Genomic DNA, 19,862 nt, shown 5'->3' with positions numbered 1-19,862 from the left:
TAATTATGTAAAGTGCACTCTAATTTGTAAATGTGCACTGTAATCTGTAGACTAATTAACAAATTAAGCCTGCCCTGTTTTGCCTTGAGTGCATTGAATAACTATAACTACCTATTTTTTCAGATAACATATCTTAATAGTTTACAAAACTTATACTTTCTGTATTTCAGGTCTATACCTTTGCATTTTACCCGTGGTGGTGGTGCTGCGGTAGCGTTGTCGCCTCACAGTAAGATGCTGTCCGGTTCAATTCTCAGCTAGAGCGTCTTCTGCGTGGAGACATGCGTGAATGGGCATACCTTCGTTAAAGGTTGTGCATCAGGCCTGGCAAGCCAGTACATAAAAATCAACTGACAATTATTAGCAGACCGGAGTTCCGCTGTGGCGACCCCTAACCAGGAAAAGCCGAAAGACACACACACACACCTCTGCATTTTCTGTTAGTGTCTTTTTTAACTTTTTGACTAATGCACAATAATTATGTAAAATGTACTGTAACCTGTAAATTAATTAAGCCTGCCATGTTATACCTTGAGTATACGGAATAACTATTACTACCTATTATTTAATAACTTATTTTTTTTGTCATTTTACCCTTAACTAATGACTGAGTATTATTTTTATATTTTGAGAATTAGCCGAAATGTTTTATACTGAACACATAACTGAGTATGAATGCCATATTCTGAATTTTGACTGAAATTTACATTAGCGTATACTGAACATTTAAAATAGCTGTGTATATTCTGGAAACTAACTAAACTAATACTAAAAGGATATCTTTTGCCAGTGTTAATGGAACACAGATAAAAGCATAACGGAAACGGGTGCATGTTATATTCTGAAAATCAAACTATTATTGTCTGAACTAGTACTATTGTACAATTGTCTGAAAACACGAGAACATTTTGACAATGTTACCTGAACACAAATAAACTGAAATGTGTCATTGCTATATTCTGGAGACTAAACTATTAATATATTGTCAGTATTGCCTGAACATTGAAAAAACATAAAATGAAACTAATACTATTATATAACTGTATGAAAACATACATACTTGCTTTAACTCATACATTTTACCTTTAAACAAACATTGAAAAAATAAATGAAACACATAGACAGTAAATTTCTGCAACACAGCTCTTGCCAAATTTTACTCTACATTGTTTCAGTCAGTGATGAGGTAAAAGAAGGCCTGCTTTAATGTTTAAGTGTCCTTTTTTATAGGCAGGCCTTTTAAACCTCTTCTTTTCATTTCTTGTACAAGGCTGGGTAGCTAAAGTTCTTGATTGTATTTAATATCAGGTCCTTAAAATAGAATGTGCATCTTTGACAATTATAAACTGATAACATTGCTTATTGCCCTGACCTTATTTACATTTTTCTGCATGAAATAAATATTTACTGCTAATAAACTCTTGCAAGTCTGTAGGCAAACTGATAATTTTAAATGAAACTTAAAGTAGTAATGTAACACTGTGCATTTCTGTACTTATATAAAATCCGTTTTAACTGTTGAACTTTTTACATTTTGTCTCATGAGCCTTAGATATTAACATTCTGTTCTGTGAGTGAAACTTTGCCCACTGTCTCACCATAACCATTTCTTTAGCTGAAGTCATTTAACGTTTCAGTAGTACTGAATGCTGCAAGAATTTATATTACTGTCTACAATTCTTTTTTAATAAATAGTAAAACTGTAAATGCATTAAATGGATCTTTGCCATATAGCCCTATGGCATATAATACTGTCATTAATTCAGCTTGCTAGAATGGCTGTAATCTGAGCTGATGTGCTTGGCAAACTGCCATCTCCATACAAAACATATACAGTCTCAAACTGATTACATAATGTACTCTTTTTATACACAGGACCTGAATTTTTAACTGTGTTGTCACTTTTACAATGTAATATTGACTTTAAATTTTACATTTTGTAAACCAATAATGTTTGTTAGTTTGCATTTTGTAAACTAACAAACATTATTTTATCTCTGTCTATATTATGATAGTGTTTATGCACTGCAACACTTTAATACAAAGCTCTTAACTAATGACTGTTAAACAAAACAATAATACAAAAAAATCATTTGCCAAATCTGTAACTGTAACCCTTTATTCTGCGAATTAATTTGACTGTCAATTCTGATATACCTTACAAGACATAGAGTTCTACAGTTACCCTTTTTTCCTAACTGGCCACACCCAATATGTCTTTCTGAGCACTTTAGCTGTGTCAGCCCGTCTGGAATTTATTTTATTTTTAACCCATAAATCTGCATGTTTCTGTCATAACCAATTCTTTAAAATCTGTAAATTTGCACAAATCTTGTCACTGAAGTTTAATGACATGTTTATACCTAGTACAGAGCTGCTACACTTTAAACTGTTAGCGGCTGTGATCTTTGACCTTTTAAATTTTGACAAAACTGCATTTGTGTCTTTCAATAAAGATGTATGAGTAACTGAAGTTAACTTGTCTATAAACAATGAAATATTATTATTTTTTAACCTTCAATGATGTGATTAATGCTCTGATCTTTACAGATAGCTATGGAATGCATTCTTTTACTTAGCACTGAAGTGTGTTTTTCAGTTATACAGGAATTTACTTTATTAAAATCTGCACTCTGATTTCTCATCTCCCTTCAGTGCAAACAATGCACTTGATTCTGAAAATAAGAAACTAGATGAAGTAATGTGAACCTGAGACATTGTCTGCATGTTAGTTATGTTGACTGTGATGACATTTGTATGTTTAATACTGCAACATAATACTGTATTTTGAATTACATGTATTACATTTTAAACATTTGTATGTGAAACTATTCAATTGAAATTATTATGTCGAATCGCATGTGCTGAAGCATTTAATGTTTAAATTTGACTGTACTGACTTCTGACTCATTAGCTTGCTTCTGTGATTTAAACCTTTTGCGTTTAGACATATTTAACATTTTTGCACTAATAACCTTTAATTTTAAAAGAATTTTTTTAGACTTTTTACCCAGGTTTTAAAATTAAACCAAATATTTACTGATGTTTGAACTGTAGAAGTATTACTTGACATGTTTATATGAAAATGACTTTAACTGATTAATTTAAACTTTTTTGAGCTGGTCACTAAAAGGTGTATATAAAGTCTTACATAACTTTATGGTCCTGAAGAATATGAGCCATTGGCTGTAGCTTATTAAACTTTTCTTGCTTTTTTGCTGAGTGATGTTACACTGGAAACTTGAAAGTTTGTGGAGATAACTGTTAACTGGATAATGTCGATTATGTTTTGAAGGAACACTGCTTTGATTTAATACTGGTCTGCTGAAAGTTGTTTGAGGCTATTCTGAAGTAAACACTGGTGCTGTGCGCTTTAGTTAACAGCTGCATTTATTATATGTAGAGGTTGTCTGCTGTGTCTGTTTTCTACATGAAGGAGTGCTGTCTTAGTGAAAAGTCTTTCTGCAGCTGTTTCTGTTGAAGTTTTCTGATAAGGCTGATTTACTTTGTAGAGCACATGTAGTTGAACAAAACACTGCTATTCTGTAGATTTTTATAGAACACACATAGTGTTACCGAGTGTGGAAATGAACGATACCTTTACTGAAAGGGTGGTCTGTAGCACTGTTGATTACCTTTACTGGGGCCTTTCAGCTGGAAAAGCTTTGAAGTGCTGTTGAAATGTCTATAGTACTTTTGCTAGAGTGATTTGGAAGAATGGTCACTGTGAACTTAAGAAAATATATGCTGCACTAGAAACTGGATTTGAAAGGGTTACACACTACAACTGTTTCTGATTTTTTGCTTGTCCAGAGTAGATGCTGCTGGGTTGCAATAATTATACATCTCTCCCCAGACAGCAGGCCTGTTTGGGCACCATTGTAAACATTGATAAGACTGTACTGTACCATAATTAGCTGGAAACACTGTAATGAGACTGAGAACAAAAGTCTTTATCTATTAATTACCCAAAGTCATGCTGAACAGATGTCAGTCTCACCTTTATTGGCCAAGTCTTGTATACTTTTCAGAATGAATTCCCCTAACATTGTAGTTCATTCAATAAAGCTTTATTAGATGTTCACAATATCCGAATACTGTCTTCATAAACAGTGCTGATAAACAGTATTCAAAGTTACTGCATGTCATATTCTGATTGTCCTGAAAAACTAAACTAATATAGCCTTTATGTCCTTTCTTGTGTACTCAGGCTTGAGTGTCTGTAAACTTCTCTGAAATAACAGGGTGAATTAACTAACTAACCTTAACTGACTTCCCTAACTGTATCTGAAGTATATTTAATAATACCAAAACTCTGTGATGCTTTTCACACCCTCTTAGCCTTGGTTCCCTTGGTTTCTAGGCTTGGCCTTAATTTAACATTTTATTAAGGAGCATTCTGTAGCTAGCAAGATTGTATCTTTGAGAAAAGAACATCCTGTCTGCACACTTTATGCTTATCTTTCCTTTCTAATAAACTGTTGACCAGTAAGGTTATCCTCTCTTTCTGCTTAACTGTCTTTTATGCATTAATAAAAACACAGTTTCCATTTTACCCTTTAGCTTGTCTAATGTCTAATAGCTACTTTAAAATGGAAGTCCCCAATCTAACAGTGAGCTCTGAAACCGATGGATATTCTGCTTCTTATTCTTCTGGTAATAAAGACCTCAGAGAGGCTGTGCCAATGAATCCACGGGAAATACTGGACAGAAGGAAGGGAGTCTGACAGCTGGCTAGAAGAATCGAGAGTACACTGGAGATGAAGTAGGGAGATTAAAAGGAATAAAACCAGTAATGTGGACATTGACAAATGTGTGAATACAAAGCAATAATTATATTTATGAAAAGTGACAGAACAAGAGCAATCTGGAAATACTGGACTTTTTTGCACTTGTGGTGGACTATACAGCATATGCCCTACTTCATGCCAGTAATGTTTAGAAAAACACATGGGGAGGAGGAGGGAGAAAGTTACCTTTAAGTAAACAACATTTCTTCTTAATAGTACTGTTTTGTAGTGCATAATTCTTTTCGCATGCTAAAGAGTAAAGTTTTCTCAGTTACTTTTAAGTGTAATGTGAATACTACTGTAAACAGTTGCTCCTGTTTTGTCCCCTTTTTTAATTGCTCCCCTGCTCTCTTTCTCCTTTTGTTTTAAGAACTGTAGGCACTGCAGTGTAAAAAAAAAGTCTGGTTAAAAGAGCATGACAAAAGAAACATTAATGTGCTTTTTGTCATCCTTGTATGGGAGAAGGACTGGATTAAAGCCCTTACCTTGATCTAGTGACAAGTTTTAAAATAACTCAACTAAATGAAAAAGAATATTGAATCTTGTAAGGCTTTTTTTCTAGCAGGTAAATGTATGCTTAGTAGTAATTTTGTATCTGGTCCTCATGTCTCCATGGATAATAACAATTTGCTACAATCTGATACACGGAAATTGGCTAGAAAAAAAAAGAGAGAAATTGGCTAGGAGATAATGTTCTCTGAAAGTATTAATTTTTTCCACAGCTGGGAGAACTATAAAGTTAAGAAAAAAACAACCTGTATTTAGTAGAAGCACAGGCCGCATCATGCGTTTTGACATGAATAAACTTTCTTTTAGTTTAAAACAAGACAAGATAAAGGTGCTGAGAGTGTAAACCAACAAATTAAAGCCAGAAAAGCACCTCTGAGCCGAGATGAGTAGTAAACGCCACACAGTTCATTAGACCAAATGACAACACAAAGAAAATGACTGTTGCACAAAACGCTTTAACTGTATCACCACGTTTTTCGTTGTAATTTGAACTTCATCAGATGCACAAACAGTTCATCCAAAATGATTGCCCCTTAATATACCCAATTTAAAAATTAATTATCCAATCAAAACCATTGTATCATTTCCTAATAAATATTCAAAAGGAAAGGCTGCACAACTCATAAATATTCATGAACCCATATAAAACAAATACATAAACTTTACTTTATACAAAAATACAATGTAAATCTTGTAATGATTAAATATCTAATTAAATTCAGATTCTTAAATATATGGCCCGATGCTCACAATGTTTATATACCACACCTATTTAATAAAAACATTTAAAACCATTTCTAAAAAATTCATTAACTAATCCCTATAAAAACAGCATTCTTTTTCATAGACAATACCGCCATCTGGTGACCAAAAAACATAATGCATTGAGATTTTCATATTTCATTCTGAAAGAAAGCATTTTCACAAAATGATTATTATAAAATAATATAAAATAGAATAAAATCACCACAATATATTGATTAACTAAAACATCATAAAAACTCTCTAACCTACCCTACACTGTGTATTAAAAAAAAAAAAACCTAATCTAAATAGAAATGTATATAGGTTCATAGGTAGGTACTAGGCTATTGGCCCTAGGACCTATATAAGCCTAGCCAAAAATGTACCCTGGCTTTCTCCACCTAAGAAAATTATTTTCCTGTGTCCCTGTCGAGCAGAGCCACAGAAGTGATCCCTGGGGTGAATTTCCTATTTCCCATCCAATTATCAAGATTTTTCTTGAAGAGTGCTAATGAGGAGCTCTGTTTGACATAGATAGGTAGTCTGTTCCAGAGTATGGGAAGTCTCTGGGACAAAACTCTATCCCTTCAGCATGTTCTGTTTATTGTGGTGACAAGGTTTAGGTCACAAGAGCGTGTAGCTCGGAGGGATTGGGATTTCTTTAAGTGGAGCATGTCCAACAGCTCTGGGTTTGACATGGCTTTGTATGTTAGGCAGAGATTGCCTCTGAGTAGGCGATATGTGACGGAGTAAAGCTGGAGTTTTTTGAGACGGTCTGCATAGGGCATCTGCTTGAGGCCAGTAATCCTCTTTGTGATGTATTTCTGTGACCTTTCCAGTTGTTGTAGATGCCTTGTGAGGTACATATCAAAAGGGGCGTTGTACTCTATAATGGGTCTAATGAGTGATGAGTAGAGGGGAACAATGACCTCTTTTTTTCTGGATGAGAAACTTGTGATGAGGTGAGCCACATAGAAGGATTTCCTGACCACTGTGGTGATGTGATTATCAAAGGAGAGACTACTGTCCACCTGTGTCCCAAGGTCTCATCACATTTTTGGCGTTAAGTGGACTACCAGCTATGTGGTAGTTCATGGGTATAGAGTTTTTACCAAAGGGGATGGCAATACACTTTTTGGCATTGAGCTTCAGGCTATGGCTTTGAAACCAGGCATCTGTCTCAGTGAGGCCCTTTTGTAGTATGTCCACATTGTTATGAGTTTTGATTATGGCTCCTAGTTTGCAGTCATCTGCAAACTTTGTTAGCCAAAGACCTTCTGTGTTAGCCTGTACTTCAGAGAAGTAGGTATCAAACAGGAGAGGACCAAGGCCTGAACCCTGTGGTACTCCACTTGTCACTGGTCTGAAGTCGGATTTGGAGTCTGCTACTTTAACAGTATGGGTTCTGTCCATGAGCCAGTTGGGAACCCATCTTGTGACATAGGGATTTATACCTAGTTTAGTGAGCTTATCTATAATTCCAGAGTGAGGGATGGTGTCGAAAGCCTTGGCGAGATCTAGATAAGCTGTGTGAACCACCTTACCCTCATCTATGGCTTTGGTGACTGTTTCAAAGAAGTCAGTCAGGTTTAGGAGACATGATTTGCCTTTTACAAATCTGAACTGGGTAGGGTCCAGAGTTTGGAGATTACCATTGTCTTTGTTTATGAGTTCCATGATGATACGTTCCATGGCCTTGCAGACCAGGCTCATCAGGCTAATGGGGTGGTAGTTCCCAGGGTCCGTCGTGGCTCCACCTTTGTGGAGTGGGATAACCATCACGGTGCACCATTCAGTGGGCACAAAGCCTGAGGTAAGGCTATGATTGAACATGGTACTTAGGTAGGGTGCCAGTTCATTCTGTAGTTCATGTAGAACACAGCCTGGAATATTGTCAGGTCCCATGGATGCTGTGTTCTTGGCTTTGGAGAGTGTGTTTTTTTACCTGTGCAACCGTGATTACAGAAACTTTGCATTCTTTCGGTATAGAGATGGGCCCTCTATGGGGTGAGAGGGGGGGTAAAGTTAGCACTGAACTTATCTGCAAGGATGTTGGCAATATCAGTTGGTTCTATATATTTAGTGCCATTGTGCTGTAACTCAGAGCAGATCTGAGTGTTCCCATTTAGATTCTTGACATAGCTATAGAATGCTTTGTGGTTGTCTTTAGAGTCAGTGGCAATTTTGTTTTCGTAACTAGCTTTGGAGGATTTTATGAGGGATCTCAGCTTCTTACTGAGGTTGACCAGGGAGTTGCTCCAGTCATGGGATTTTACTCTTTTTTGCAACAGTTTCTTTCTTCTGTTGTAGAGTTTGTTTATGGCAGAGGACCACCAGATTGGCTTCCTTTTTTTGGAGGATAGCATCTTGGTTCTATTAGGGATAGCATGATCCATGCATTCGAGTAAGTGCTTATAAAGTGCATTTGTGTAGGATTCAGCAGTTGTACCTCTATTGTCCATCTGCATGGGTGTCATGAAGTTTGCCACTTCTGTCTTAAGAAGTGTGAAGTTGGTTTTGGAGAAATTTTTTATGGTGGTTTCCCTAATTGGGGGTGAGGGCGGGATGTCGATGTCTAGGGTGATTAGCTTGTGGTCGGATCTGACCAACGAGGAACTGACCTCTGGTGTGGAACACTGGTTGTCCATGTCACATCATGCGTTTTGACATGAATAAACTTTCTTTTAGTTTAGCTCAAGTCTGTGAGTGTGGCTGCCAGGGACATTTGCCCCTATTAGGAGGGTAAAATGTCAATAGTTGAAGAAGTTGTTAGTATTAAGTTAATAGGTTTAGGGGCTATTGGATTGTGTTTGTTTGTTTTTATCCCGGTATAAGGGCTTTCAATAACACTATAAATTTTGTAGGATGTGACTTGGGCTGACATAGATATGACAAGAAACAACTGTATAAAAGTTTAATCTGCCAAACAGTGTATGCATGTAACACAAAAGATGAAACTAGACATTTAACAAAAAAAGTGTCATACATAACAGTTGGGAATAACTAAGCAATAATGCACAACAGCTTGTGAGTACTGTGTAACTAGCATCCACCCAGGGGTGTTGTGGACAGCCTCTACATTCCTTGAAGGGTGTTAAATGCACATTAACACACACCCTGGAGGACATTATTGTGCTTAGAGAATGGGCTGTGTAAAACTGTTGTGTTTTACTTGTTTTTTAAGTGTTATACTATTCTTTTTATATATTTTTGATGTACAATAGCTCCTTCACTTAATGTTTCAGAGTTGGTGTACTACATGTTAACGGTGTTGGAGAAAGCATTTAGGTACATAGGATCATAGGAAGTTACTAGGCTATTGGCCCTGAGGCCCTTACAAGCCTAGTCAAGAATTTAGCCCATGTTCCAACAAGTCAGCACCCTATGCCACTTGTCCAGCAGGGACATAGATGGAATCCCAGGGGTGTATTTTCTGTTTCTCATCCAGTTATCCAGGTTGCTCTTAAAAAGGTTTAATGGGGTACTCTGCTTTACATTGAGACGTCTTATAAGGGAAGAATACAGGGATATTATGACCACCTTGTCCATTCACATCCAAAATATAACACTTTAAAAATATCCAGACATTTACTTTATTTTTTGGTCCCTTACTCCAAAAATGTTTGGTCTGTTGTCAGTCATTGGAGACTGAAGTTAATAAATCATAGCATACATTTCAGTTTCAGACTTTTACTTCCCTCAGAAAATTCATACCAACACAAATCCTTTTACTGAAGCAAGTTGCAATTTTATAACTGCAGAAATTACAATCTGTTCCTATTTTGAGCCTCTGGTCCCTCTTTATTTTATGCATTAGCCAGATTTCTTCAGTGTAAAGGTCCAGAGTATAGAAACCTCTTTTCTGTGGCTCTCACTCAGTCTCTCACGCACACCTTTATTTCAGAAATTATATGCTAACACAAATCCTAATATTCTTATTAAATAAGTTTCTAGTTTGAGCCTTTGTGTCACATTTACTTTAGGATTATCCAGACATTCTGAAGTAAGAATTAACAGAGCATACATTTCAGCTGCCCAGATTTCTGCAGAATGTCTACATTTTGGGCTCGTATGTTTGGTCCCATCCTCATACAATATGTAGTTTTTTGGCAAATCAATGAGGACTGAAGTTATTCACATAATGACAGACCTTTACGTTTCAGACTTAATATGCTTCAGTTAATACCTGGTAATGAAAACCTCTTGTTCTAGCAACTTTCAAAGTTTTTGAGAGCAATATTTCAAATCTGTCCTTATTTTTGTGGGTTTGTTGCTCCTTACTTGAGGCTCGGTCCAGATTTCTTGTGCCGAAAGGTTAAGAGGTATGGTCAAGAGGAGCCCAAACCTCTTAACTGACACTGCTGCTGCCAGGGATTGCTGTGACTCTTCTCTGTCTCAGTTACACACACACACACACACACACACACACACACACACACACACACACACACACACACACACACACACACACACACACTCTGTTTTGCTTTCATGCACACATTCACTTACACATGCAGACAGAAACATAAACATACACACACACTTTTTCTTGTTTCATTTATTTTACACTTGCTAAAAAGCAAAAGCACTGCTTAGTGTAAGATAACGGCATGATCGATCTCTCACTTTCTCACATGCATAAACTCTCACACAGACGTAAAGACATTCACACTTGTTTTTTTAATGTTCTTTTCCTTATCATTTCACACTCACTACACAGCAAAATTGCTGCTTAGCAAACGTAAAATAATGGTAGCCATTATGTTGTTTCAGTCCGAGCTCCATAGCAGCTTGCTATGTTGCCGTGAAATGGTGGACTCATTTTTCAGTGGGCAATGCTTCCACATTAATACCCTTCTGGCACGGCCAGCCTTAGGCATAGGCAAACTAGGTGACCACCTAGGGTGCCGTAAAAGCCAGCCTCTTAAAGGGCGCAATTTTTACTTATGAGTGTATTTATTTTAATTAAGAAAGTGTGCGCTCTTCTCTGCGCCCTGTTAAAGTGTAACCAGAAGCCGGAACCATGGGGGAGGGGGGTGAGCACCCTCCCACATACAGCAGCAGGTTGGCCAGGACAGTTTAAAAAAAAAAAAAAAAAAAAAAAACTTTACTTCGAAGTACGAGAGTCTGCTGTAAGGAGGGACATGAATGTGCATGCGTGTTTACTCTGCGGAAGCAAACTGCTGTAGTGTGACTCCACTGTGTTTTTCCAGCCAGAGTGGGATACTGAAGTTACCTTACAAAAAACTTTCGAAGTGGTGGTCATTGTCATTTTAATGTCACATTCTACATTATATGGGAGTGCTCCAAGCAGTACTTGGGAAAGTTAAGGCTGGCCCAAGCAGTAATCAGGAAAGTTAGGGTTACTGAGTCAGGCAGATGCAGTTATTGCTAGGCTAAGTTACTGTCAGTAGCCCAGATCCAGCAGCTACGGAGTACAGAATGTTGTTCCTTTATAAATAAAAAGCATGTTTACAACTTAAATGCATTGTGCGTGTTGATTCGGTAGCTGTGAAATGCCTTTACATTATCTCAAAACTTTAGTCTGCACATTCTGCATCTGGCAACTTGTGGAGAAAAGGGGGTTGATTACACAATGGCGATAGTTACATTTGCATAGTTGTTTTACTTTTGAAAACACATGCCAAGCCCAATTCACATTCTCCTATCTTGTCAATTTTCCAAATTAATAACAATATTTAAAAAGTGTTCTTAATGTGTGGCTCTTGTCCTTGATTGTTTTATGGTTTTGGATCCGATTCTGGAAGTAAGACATTAAGAGCTATCATACTGACCCCGAAAAACAAGCTGTGCCGAGAGGTAATAAATGCTGTTACATGTTTATGAGTCTGTATATTGCTTGGGGAATGCATATTTGATTAGTTGGTGTGTAAATGATGCATATGATAACTTAGTTGGAGCTGTTAGCACAGCTCCAGAATGAACATGACATGCAAAGTGATGAGAATTTTACCAAATGCTGTAAAGACTATCACCGGGTGCCTTTTCGGAATTAATTTTTCACTCACTTGTAGATGCTTTACTAATGTTTTACAGAACCAAAGGCATGTTAGTAAGCAATTGTATAGCATTAATTTGGATCAGTTATGGAGAAGGAGCTGCTTAAAACAAAGGCAAACAATGTCTTGTAAGTTATTGTTTTTATGCACTTAAAACAGAAACAGTACATTGCAGTGATCATATTTTTATTAATTGTATTTTCCCTTGTAAGATACAGCGAATTGCAAAAGTTATGTTTGCAGTATGTTGACCTGATGAACATTTTTGCAACCTGTTGAAGTAGGAACTGTTGTACCTCTCAACTGTACAGATTTTCGCAGAATGTCCAAAGCTTTGCCTCATATTTTTGGTCTGCTCCTCAAAAAACAATTGTTTTTCTGGCAAATCATTGAGGACTGAAGTCAGGAAATAATGACAGAGGTTTGAGTTACAGACTTCATACTATTCAGAAAATTCATGCTAATGCAAAATCTGTTATTCTATCAACTTTCTAAGTTTGTAAGATCAATATTTATAAATCGTCCCTATTTCGGGGCTTTGTCCCCTCATTATATATGGCTTTGTCCAGATTTCTTGGCCTTAGAGGTTGAGAGGTTTGCATGGAGTTTGGTACTGCACCTTATCCCAGACAACTGTTGCACTGTACTTTTTTCTTATGTAGAGATGAAATACTTTTGCTTACCAAAATTTTTAGAGCTGTAACCTGCCCCATATGACATGATAGGAGGCATCCCTTGGAAACAGAGCATTTACTTGTTTTATTTTTTGACAGAGCATGATTCTGTGGTATCTAGACATCACAACATTAGTTACAGGCTGCCTGTATTTCCAGGCTAACTGCAGCCACAGGAGATCTATGCTCCCTGTAAAGATGTACTGCCAACTAGATATTGTAGATGACCTACTTTAATCCAAGGCTGACTGTATAAAGTGTTGTAGTATTGGAGCCACTGCGTAAATGTCTTCACATCTGCATAAAAACAATATTTTTATAACCTAAATGCTTTGCTGTTGTATAATGAGGCCTGGCTAGTGCCCCACATGTAGTCATTCAGCGAGTGTGAACACAAAGAAAAGAAGCAAAATTACCAGACAGACTTTGTGCTTCACAGAATAAACTATGACTTCATAGAGATGTGAAGAGCTAAAATGTGTTGGTGTTAATGGCAGTCAGCCTGGTGAGATGCAGGAACATATCCATTTTTCAGTCTGGTGACATTTAAGTTTTTTTTTTTAAGTACTTTCCATGTTTTTCTGTTTTTAGTGCTAGAGGAATGGATTTCTACATTTTTGAAATTTTGTTCGAGTATATGGAGTCTCCTACAGAATTTAAGATTTCTTTATGGCGAGCAGAGATTTGTCTTGTAAGGGAAAAGACTTGTATGATATTTTTATGGCAGGACAGTTGTCTGGCTTGTGCAATATTTTGTGTACGTCAGTAAACCGTGATAAAGATAGGTCGTTGAATAGTTCTAGCTGGATAAGTTCTCTGAGTGCTAGACAGTTATGTGACTGACAGTAATAGTTTATTTAGGTGTTTTATAGAAAACACTAAAAATTTTAAAGCAATGGCAACATGCCATCATCCCACACCATCAAAGCAATTTCAGAAAGTTATGTTTGTAATGCTTGCTTGAAACCACTCAAATGAGCATTTTCAAAGTCACAAAGGTAGCAAGCTCCAGAAGTAAGGGGCTTAATAGTAGAAAATAAGACCTAATGTTTCAGTGTTGACTTATAAAGTAGGGTGTAATGTACAGTGTGTGTGTGTGTGTGTGTGTGTGTGTGTGTGTGTGTGTGTGTGTGTGTGTGTGTGTGTGTGTGTGTGTGTGTGTGGTTAAAATGTTCTGAAGTGAGTAGTTTGTCATTAATGGGTTATACATTTTGTTCCATTGCTTACTGGAAAAATGTTCAAAACTATAAATGTAAAACACACTAATAAGTGGTGCTGTGTTATACAAGGAATATAATTTAATACAATCAGGAAGGTGACTCAAAGAACACATACATGTATGCATGGCCATAAAAATGTGCCCAAGGGACCTATGGTTTGAAAATAGCCCTCTCCACTGATCATGTGCATTTTATTTGAATGTGGGTTTTATGCTGTTTCAATGAATGTGAGTTTCAGTGGCAGAGAAGTTTACTGCTCATGCTGAGTCTTTTTGTTGTGAGACTGTATTGTTTAGCAAATGGCTATCGGTGTTTGCGCATTTTATTTCAATATCTGTAATCATTGCAGAAGTAAATAAGAAAACAGTATTCACACTGATAGGTTTGAACAGTGTTCATGGTAACTGGGGAGAAATAGCCAATTAATGGAACACTGGTAGGGCTGGGGAGGAGACTGCTCAACTCAGGGGGGGGCACAATCTATTTCACTGCCTAGGGCCCCATTTGACTATAATCTGGCTATGCTAATAATTTAAAGTATGAGAATAGTTTACATGGCCCCTTTAAATCCCGAAAAAATACTCACTGGTGGCAGCGTCTCCTCCTTTAAGGAGGACCATAAGTGCTTCAAATGCACGCATGCTGGCATGAGTAGTGGATTGTGAAAATTTACTGTTTTCAGAAGTGTGTCTAGGTCCATAAAGGTTTGGGAACCACTGCTCTACACCAACTAGCAGACTGCTGACAGAAATGAGTTTGAGTTTCAGTGTATTTTCAGGGTATTAAGAGATTCAGTGCATTTTCAAAGGATTATGAGTTTTAGTTCATTTTCATGAAATTGTGAGCTTCAAATGAAGAAAGTTTACTGCTTCTCATGCTAAGTCAGTTTTCAGTGTAAAACTGTTTTGTTTATCAAATGATACACTGTGCCGCAGAATTTGAAAGCAGTGATAGTAGCATAATTGTCTTTGATGCAGAAGGGTATGTATTCTGCTCCCACACCATGTAGATGGAGTATTGATATTGCAGTGCCCATTTGATTACTGATTATTTGGTGCACTATAAGTGTGGATAAGGGTTCTACACTCCTAAGTATGTCATCCTTTGTATGAGATGCCTAGCAACTATGAACTTGTCAGTTTTAGTCATTTCCTATTGCAATATTACCAGTTTACCAATTTTGTAATGTAATATAGGCAATTAATTCTTCAAGGGCAACATACACTGAATTTGTAGATGAAACATTAAGATGTAAAGTTGTTTGCCAATCGCAATCTCTTCATTAGTTACAGATTTCTTTAATGTGGAATTGTTCAGATGATTTCTCTTTTGCAGAGATTGTTTGTATTGAGTGATATTGGTGGATTGTAATGACAGACGTCTGAGTGGCCTTTTATGGCTGAAATTTTCTGAAATGGGTAGTTTTGTCATTATTGGTTTATACATTTTTTTTCTTTGCTTATTAAAAGAATGCTTAAAACTACAAAATTAAAATATTCTAACAAGTGGTGCTGTATTACATAGGGAATATACTTTAATGCAATTTAATGCAATCAGGAAGTTGAATCAAAGAACAAATACATGTATGCATGGCTGTAAAAATGTGTGCAAGGAGTCTGATTTGAAAACAGCGCAAATGTAAACTTAATTCTCCACTGACCAGATGCATTTTCTATAAATATGGGTTTTCATGCAGTTTCAGTGGAAGATAATTTTACCATTCGTGCTAAATCTGTTTTCATTGTGAGATTGTATTGTTTAGCAAATGGCTATCTGTGTTTGTGCTATTCTATCTTAAGCTTCTGTACACAGGGAGGAGAGAGGTTGCTATTCTACTTTCACTGAGCTGTAAGGCTTGCTCGCCTACCCCAGAGTAAATTAAAATGTTTAGATTAACCTAAGCAACCCTGTGACCCAAAGCACATGGACTTCTATTTTCTGAAGACATGACATTTATAGTAAAGTATGTGTGAAGGAGAAACAGATTAAAGCAGGTTTATTTAAGGAAATTTCCACCTTCACTTGCAGTTTAAACTACATTACAAGGTATCCTTTCTTGTATGCATTTAAATAATTAAAAGAAATGACAGCACTGGCTTTCTTGGGGAGTGAATGACTGGAGTGGCTTTTTTGGGGAGTGACCTACCTGTGGGCGTGGCTCGTAGGGGTGTTTCATGAGTATGGTGTGGGTGGGGCTTAAGGGGCACCTGAGCAATACTTCGCCTAGGGCGCCATATCAGCTAAGGCCGGCCCTGCCTTCTGGACAACCATTGTTCTCCAATCAGGATGCAGTCTTTTGATCTCCCATTCTCTACTAACTTTTTAATGCAATGATGCTTTCTGTAATGTCTTCAACTGTCAGTGATTTCACAGATAAATACAAAAAAGATAGAGTAGTGAACTATATTTAAAAATGTAGAGTGCAAATAGCTGTGCTACAGGAAATACACTTGGAAAGAACCGAACACATGAATTTGATAAAGAACAGTTTTCAAGGATGGATATTGAGTGGAATGCCTGGGACGAAGGATAAGAGGAGTACTTGTATTAATTGCAAGAGGAGCTATAATACTAATAGAAGAGGATTAAAAAAAGATAATAATGGTAGATTTATAGTGGACTACTGACAAGGGAGGAAGATTACACTGGCATATATTTATACTCCAACTAAAACTGCTATAATGGAGCTTAAGAAAATTCTGGGAGAAATAAGCATATTTCAGCAAAGAATACTACTTATAGGTGGGGACTAGAATTTAATTTGCGGCAGTGGAGATGTTTCCTGTGGGCCCAAAAGGGAAAGTATAACCAAAGAGGGTGAACTTTGGAAGAAATTTATGAAAATATTTGACATGGAAGATATGAAATAAGTAATAGGAATTTTGTACTGAATTTACATATTATTCCTCCTGTGCTAGGCTAGACAGACTTTACATTTCACAGAAACATGTGCATTTAATTGAAGGTCTTGATATGCACCTAATAACTATTTCAGATCATGCACCAATAATACCTAAAATAAAAACACAGAGTAATAAAATAAAAATGAGACACTGGTGCTTTCCCACCTATCTGTTGAAAAGAGAAATTTAAGGAATGTGTAGCGGAAATTATTCAGGAACTTCTTCTGAAAATATAACTTGGGAGTAGGATAAAATTAAAATGGAGATTAAAAATAGGGTGGAAATAAAAGAAGGACATAGGTAAGAAGTAACAAGAATTAATTAGGGGGACTGACAAATGTTTAAGTATTGCACAGTAGGGGGAATCTCACAGAACAACAAGAGGAGCAACTGCAGAATGCTAAACAGAAAATAAGGGATTATCTTGATAATATGCATGAGTTCAGAAAGATTTCTGTTAAACTGTTTTTGATAATAACTGTAGAGCACAACAACTTTTAGCACAATGACTCAGACAACAGAAAGTAGAAAGGGATGCCACCAAGCCTAAGGAGCATACAACAAAAGTAACAAGAGATCTGTTAGAGGTATTAGAAATATTTCAGAAATTCTGTGACAGTCTGTACAAAGCAGACACATCTGAAAATCAAGCAAAAGTACACATGGAAATGTTTCTGGAAGAACTATACAGGATAGGAGGAAATGACATAAAAAAGTTGTGATGCATAACCACTGTACTGGAAAGTCCCCTGGAATAGATGGTATTATGGTGGAAGTTTGGAAACTAGGAGGGAAAACTGATAAAAATCTTGAAGGTTTTTGTTGAACACTGTTTTAAGAGGAGAAGTACCAACATCCTGGAAGGAAGTGGTGGTAGCTGTAATACTTAAAAAGATGGTAAAGATCTATCAGATCAACTTCATACAGGCCCATTTCAATAATAGGCCACGACTGTAAACTGTTTATGTCTATTATGGCTAAAAGAATAGCAAAAGTGATGCCAAAATAGATACGGATCACTGTGATTTTCTGGAGGGGAGGCAAACATTTGACAACATTAACAGAACACTGATGATCCAGAGGGAAGTAGAGTATAAGAAAATACCACTGTTGTTGGTGGGTCTTAATGCAAATAAATTATTTGACAGAGTAAGCTGGGACTTCATGAGCAGGGCAATGCAAACATTTGTATTCCCTGATAAAATTGGATCTATATGACAGTATCAAATGGACTAAATAGCGAATGCTATTTAGTCGATCCGATACTGTCGAAATGTCAAAATAGCGAAGTCACGGAACACCAATTTTTTTCCCAGGGAAAAAATTTGGTGGGCCATCTTCAGGACTTTGCCATTTCCTCCACTATGGTGCAATCTCTGAGTTGGTATATTTAAGTAAGGGGGGTGTGGGAGGAGAACCGCCCCCACTTAAATTTGTGTTTTTTTTTTTTTTTTTTTTTACGGAGCAGCAAATTTTTCACTGGGAAAAAATTTGCTGTTCTGTTTGTTCGATATTTTGTTGTTTCAATATTATCGGTACGATGTAAATAGTGTTTGCTATTTACATCGTACGATAATATGATATAGACGCATAAAATTGTAAAGTTGATTATGAGGGTATATGATGGATCGGAGGTGAAAATTAAAGTGGGAGAGGGTTTTGCATTCCCTGATAAAATTATAAAGTTGATTATGAGGGTATATGATGGATCTGAGGTGAAAATTAAAGTGGGAGGGGGTCCTCTATAATGATTTTCCCTTGAGCAGAAGAAGCAGCCAGGTGTGTCCTCTTTCCCCTTTATTATTTGCATTATATTTTGAACCATTGGCAAAGAAAATAAGGGAGTCTTACAACTATAATTTACAAAAGCTTCCAGTGTGGCAGCTAAGGATATGTGGGAAGATAGTAAACAAATGATAATACAAAGACTGAGAAATTGGAAGCTATGTTATATGGATATGGATACTTACATACAAGCAGTTAAAATATTTAGTCCCTTTAGTCTTATTCACAGGTCAGGCATATTTTCATCAGTCAGAGGAGAAGTTATGGATAGCAATTAATTAACAGCTGAAGGATTTTATCTGGGAGGGGAAAACAGCAAAGGTCAAGTTGGATAAGCTGATTCTTCTGACAGAACAAGGCAGAAAGGGATTTTTCGATTTGAAGGGGCATGTCACAGATAGACACTTAAGACTCCTATACATAGCACAAGCAGAAACCTGTAATTCAAAATAGAAAGGGATGATGATGAAAAAGGGAGGAAGCACAAGAAACAAGAAGGGACCGGGATTTGGGGTGCAGAACTTTAAGGAGAATAACAATAATCTTACAGAATATTATACTCATAAAGAAGCAGAAAGTCTTATAAGAACTATGCCAGCACTAGAATGGATAAAGGGGAGTCTGTCAATAGGGATGACTGCATTTATTGATACAGACAATAGGCAAGAAGGGGATGGACTTTATTGGAGAAAACTGGGAAAGGAACCAAGGTATTGGGAGCAAATAACTGGAAAGGGTAAGACATATTGGCACTCCAGCATATCTTTATTTCTTCCCATTCTTGCTTGAATTGCTATCCTTTTATCTTTATGTAACTCTTTCCATGGAAATATACACAGAAATGCATAATATTATTATACCATTGTTTCCTCTTATTTTCAATCCCATTACTTTTTAGTTACCAAACTAAGATTTTCATCTTGATAATTATTTATCTGATTATTAGGTCATTTTCTCTTTCTTTTAAAATTCAAAAGATTTATCCATTCTTTCATACTTATAATGTCAATATTTGTGTTCATAAATAAGCAGTCATTTTTTAAACATTTTAATACTGAATGTAAAAATGCTGTATGCATATTATCAATTACAAACCAACTCCTTCCATTGTTATGTACAAAACAGCCCTTTTAAGAGGGTCCAATCTAGATCCCCAAGTAAAAGAAAAAATATTACATTTCTTCTCATATATTAAGGGTATACTAAACACTAGCTA

Source organism: Protopterus annectens, chromosome 4.part1, assembly GCF_019279795.1.
Source record: "Protopterus annectens isolate FY-2018-M chromosome 4.part1, PAN1.0, whole genome shotgun sequence".
NCBI lineage: Eukaryota > Metazoa > Chordata > Ceratodontiformes > Protopteridae > Protopterus > Protopterus annectens.
This window is presented reverse-complemented; position numbering follows the sequence as displayed.